The sequence below is a fragment of the Eptatretus burgeri genome, chromosome 3 (assembly GCF_056783735.1).
Source record: "Eptatretus burgeri isolate ZD-2024b chromosome 3, Ebu_testis_v1, whole genome shotgun sequence".
NCBI lineage: Eukaryota > Metazoa > Chordata > Myxini > Myxiniformes > Myxinidae > Eptatretus > Eptatretus burgeri.
Window position 1 is genome coordinate 110,537,474 of NC_140963.1, and position 5,000 is coordinate 110,542,473.

A 5,000-nucleotide genomic window follows, 5' to 3' on the forward strand; every position below is an offset into this window, starting at 1 on the left:
AAAACTTCCATCCTGGTATTTCACATGCACTGCAAAGTTTGCTAACATCGGTTCGTGAACATTAAAGATCCCACGATGCTTTTTACGAAGAGTTGGCAAGTTATTGCAGGCACCCTGAACATTAAGCTACAAAATTGCTGCTCGAACGTGCAGGGGCACAGCTGCTATCATGATGGGCATGGGTCGGGACTCGAGTCGTCAGTTGTGTGCAGTACGTGGCGACAGATTAGAATCAATTGTCACAAGGACGTGTCAGTGCAAATCATGCAGTGTCCCTCCACCGATACACACATTGGAATAAATAATCTCACCGACCTGGGAGGAATGACAGGCTGAGTCAACCTCAGGAACCAGGGATACTGAGAGTCAGGAGTCGCCAAGAGCCACAAACAATAGACAGTGTGCTCTGACGGTTTGAAAGAGGAAATGCAAATCGTGCAAGTGAGGTGCGGAGTGTGTGTTGGGATTTACTTTAGGCTCATGTAAAGGATAATTGAGAATTTGGCAGATTTTAAAAACAATTACCATGACATGTTTGAATGAAGAATGAGTTAAAATCGCAACTGTGGCTGTGGACATAATTACATACACAACTCAGCCGGGAACAGAGGAAAATACTTTATTTTATTTTGGGCAGCACCAAATGCTTTGTAGAAGTGTGGTCCAAATGGATGAATGGATGATATCTGATTAGGCAGTGTTGGTTGACTCACTGTTAGAGTAAAATGTGGTAATCGAAAGATGTCCGATACTGGACATAACTGTCAGGGTATGTAGTGTACACTGAGAATAACATCTTGGAAAGTGATTCTGTGCTAATTGCGGTATGCAATCTCGCCGAGGGTGAAAGCATATTCCTGATATGTGTATACTGTACAGATGGCACAATGTAGGGGAACTGTGGAAATTAGAGGATATTTAATGTCGCAAAGTGTGCTAGTCAAGAATAGTTAATTCGATAGTAATATATTGAGCACATATGAAGAAAAAAAAACTACAACAACGACATCCTCCCTGGCTACCTTCCACCATCGGCCTTTTCGATGAGCATACGTGCCAAGCGCCTGTGGGGGAGTTATTTGGCAATCAACGCTACCTAACTACCTGGTGCTTGCAGCGGTATCGAGTTGCAGGTTCGAGTACCATCGAGCCGGATTGTCAAGGATTGCACGAGGCAGGAAGGTCCAAGGAAGCTTCTCACCTCCAGCTCACCTTCCCTCCGAGGGGGGAGTATCAATAACGACCCAACGGGGTCCCTTTTGGGGGGGGTGTGTCTGGTGGGGGCCAGTCCTTAAGCAGCACCTGTATGGGTGCTTGTGTATAAATTTCCATTTATTTTATATTCTAATGACTCTGCCCTTATGTGCTTCTTATGGGCTTCATGATGGTGCCCAGGGAGCCACTGGGTTGTCTGGACCGCCTGGAGAAGCGGGAGGCAGTGGAACTGTTAGTGGTTCAGGTCCTATCGGACCTCCAGGCCCAAGTGGTCATGATGGCATGATTGGCCCTCAGGGCAATGCTGGAGACAGGGGTCTGCAAGGGGAGTCTGCAACACCAGGACGCCAAGGGGCGATTGGGATAATTGCACCATCAGGATCATCTGGGTCAGTGGGTGAGCAAATGGTGGGTGCAGGTGAGCACATGCATCTGTGGTGAAGGTAGTGGTGTGAACCCATGGGTCGGTTCAGACAGGCAGAATTCACATCTTTGTTTACGTTGAGATCTGAATTTGTTGTCTTCTGACGTCAGCATCGGTTGGTATTTTAAAAACGCGTTTTTCATATCATAGCAGCCACCGTACCTGGGAAGGCTCTCTGTGCATTGTATTGTCATAATGGTAGACCGTGGGGCTATGTACGCTCTCTGATGACGACCAACTTATGAATGGGAAAGAAGGGTGCGGTCGGTGGAACTAACTCTACTGCTCCCTCTAGCGGTCGTGCTTGCTGCTGATACCCAGCCCCTACAACAAAGTGGTTACCCAAAAGGTTTTGCTCGTTTTGGCTCATAAAAATGAGCTGCACGAGCAAAAAGGGGGATGATGTAGAAGGAGGTGCTGAGAATATGGTACACTCAAGAACTTGCAGAGGTGGGAGAAAATCGAAAATTTGTAAATTCGAAAGTTTTGGAAGCAGCTATGTGTTATCAAATGTTTGTGGTGTGCACTGCCTTTGGGCTGTTGGTTGCATCACTGGTTGGAGCATGACTGTGCTGCTGATGTGGTGTCCCTATTACCAGTGTACTGATGTTCATTTTTTTTTTTTTCCAGTCTTAAAGGAGTGACAGGCTGAGTTAGCCCTCTGGGGTTCGTTTAGTGGTAAATTAAACTTGAGCTCAGGGCTCTGGGATCCTGGTCGCCAATTTAAGGGCAAGGCCAAACAGTACATATAATTATTGGTAGAATGTCTGGAAAATATATGGACATGTATAAATGAAGATTAACTCTTGTGACGCTTATAAATATTGTGAAAGAGTTTGACAACAGAGTGTTCGAATGGAGGAACGTCCTAAAGATGCAGTGGACTGGACTTTTTCAGGTATTATTGGTTACCCAAGGAGCTGTCAAGAAAAGGTAAGCCAATCATGGATTCACGCATCTCATTGCAAAAGGATACAGGAAATCGAAAAGAGAAAGAAATGTTACTGGAGGTTTATGACAGATGTGGCAGTGTTTGATTAGCATGAGTATAATCGTGATAATATTGACAATAACAGATAGTGAGGACATTTTGGGAATGTCATAGAGATCAGAATGTTTGGTAGGTCAATGGTAGGGGAAACAAGGAATGGGTTGTGACAGGGTGCACAGGGAAGAAAAAAGGTAAACATTGGGATCAATTGCATTAGGAAGGCGTATATGGGAAAACACGGATTACCCTTGTTTGCAGTTCCACTCCAGGGGAGAACATGTGTGGGTACATAGTCCGTAGACAAGATAGACCAGTTTTAACTAAAGTAGAGAAGGCATCAGTGGAAGGTAGAATAGTAGAGATAAAAAGTAATTGGGAGAAGGGGGGTTATAATTGCACGAACTATGAGCATTGGTATTACCCTAAGTACAGAACTATTAAGCAAAAGGCTGTGGGACAGGGCCCGGCAAGAGCAATAAAAGTAACGAATTATGATGGATTGAAGAAGGGGGAGGGATTAGAAAAGTACCCCCCACATTTTCAGCTCATGCACAAACAAATTGGATTGATTTGTCTAGTTAGAGGACAAGGGGGGGGACCCCATTTAGGAGAATCAACATGCCAGTACTATGCTAGACATGGGGATGAAATGGTGACCATAAAAGGGCGAATTAATGGAACAACCATACCTGTAAAAATCGAAGTAAATAACCTTCTTGAACCTCAGGCACCCCTAAATGGTACATATTTTGTGTGTGGGTATAAGGCATACTCATGGCTACCAGTGGGATGGAGGTGATCATGTTTTTTGGGATTTATACTACCCAGGATTCGAATCACTGACCAATCACCCTTTGTACCACAGGTCAGATCGAAAAGAGCCATTTCAGAAGTTGAGAGGTTTTTCATGATTGCATTCCCCTTTTATGGAGCAGGCAAAAGTGCAAGGGAAATTATCAATTTGGCAGCATCTTTGGAAAAGCTTGCTAATACCACCAGCGAAGGATTTCACAAAACGAGTGCCGAGCTGGTAGCTATACGGACAACCGTGATGCAAAACCGCATCGCTCTGGATATGCTTTTAGCAGAAAAAGGAGGGACGTGTGCAGTTATAGGTGTGGAATGCTGCACATACATTCCAGATAATTCAGAAGAAATTGATAATTTGGCTGAAAAAATTAAAGCTGAAGGTGCAAAAATATCATGATTTTAACAAGGGATGGTCAATGGGATCTTGGTTGAAGGGAATATTGGGGAGTTGGGGAGCCTGGATAATCCATTGGTTGTTTATAGGGCTCATGATCTTCATAGCAGTGATTGTTGTCATCACTTGTATTAAAAATCTAATCAGGGAGTGCGTGAGACATTGTTCTTCAACAGCAAAGAAAACAACAAAACCGGAGATGGTCCTGGGGAAGCCTGCTGTGGTTGCTGTGGTCAAACCGCTGCCAACACCTCCGCCGTCTCTACTCCTCCCCGATAATTCACTCTGGTTTTCCTCCCCAACCCATAGACCCTGAAAAGTACTGTGAACTTAATGGGACTGTTGACCCACTGCTTACACTCACATTGGATGAGTGTCTCTGACTTGCTCACACCGATGACGAAGATGGAAAGAAATGTTATCTGAACATTGCCTTGTTGGAAAATGTTGGGACTTTTCTTTAAAATTTTCTTTCACTCTGGCTTGCAGTTTATATTCTTGTTTGCTGATATTCTTTTTGTTGGTTCATAAAGAACACAATATATAGATTCTTACTTGTTGTGTATAAAAATTATATTCTTGTTTGCTGATATTCTTTTTGTTGGTTCATAAAGAACACAATATATATAGATTCTTACTTGTTGTGTATAAAAATTATATTCTTGTTTGCTAATTCTGACTTGTTTATAAAAATTATATTCTTGTTCATAAAGAACCATAGTTAGTTGAAAATATATGTATCTTTTGTGTGTGTGAAATAATTTTGTGTAAGTTGTTTTTGAAAGGTAATTTTTTGCTTCCTCATGACCTATATTCAAGTTATAATTGTTGAAATGTATCCATTGTTCTATAGAGGGGTGGGGTCTTGATGGGCCGGTTGGGATGGTGGAGGGGGGGGCTTTTCTATGAAGCAAGAAAGTGCGGGCGGAGCTTTCGTGACGTAATGACCCACTTGGAGCTACTCAGAAGAGTGGGCCACTTCTGGACGAGACTCCCTTTTTACCACCTTGCCGCTCCATCGAGATCCCATCTCTAAAAAATATTATAATTGTGGTGTTCCTTTTCCACTATGTTTCTAAGTAACAGAGGGGCAAATGTGGAGCTGTTGAACAGCTCCCAAGATGAAAGCAGCCAAATTAACAGGATTACCTTTTCTTAAAATTGAA

At 43.2% G+C, this 5,000-nt stretch overlaps 2 protein-coding genes and 1 long non-coding RNA gene across 4 annotated transcripts in view; 2 read left to right on the forward strand and 1 right to left on the reverse strand.

Annotated features, from left to right (window-relative positions):
* Positions 1–3,586, forward strand: part of LOC147030708 (uncharacterized) — a 6,767-nt gene extending 3,181 nt beyond the window's left edge. Inside the window, exons 1-2 of the long non-coding RNA XR_015056477.1 lie at positions 1–2,089; positions 2,538–3,586. The exon at positions 1–2,089 is cut by the window's left edge and continues 3,181 nt beyond it. This is a non-coding gene — a long non-coding RNA (uncharacterized LOC147030708). The remainder of the gene's footprint in view (positions 2,090–2,537) is intronic.
* Positions 1–5,000, reverse strand: part of LOC147030706 (cyclin-dependent kinase inhibitor 1-like) — a 178,432-nt gene that overhangs the window by 125,923 nt on the left and 47,509 nt on the right. The window lies entirely within an intron of this gene.
* Positions 1–5,000, forward strand: part of LOC147030707 (coiled-coil domain-containing protein 39-like) — a 64,875-nt gene that overhangs the window by 9,861 nt on the left and 50,014 nt on the right. The window lies entirely within an intron of this gene.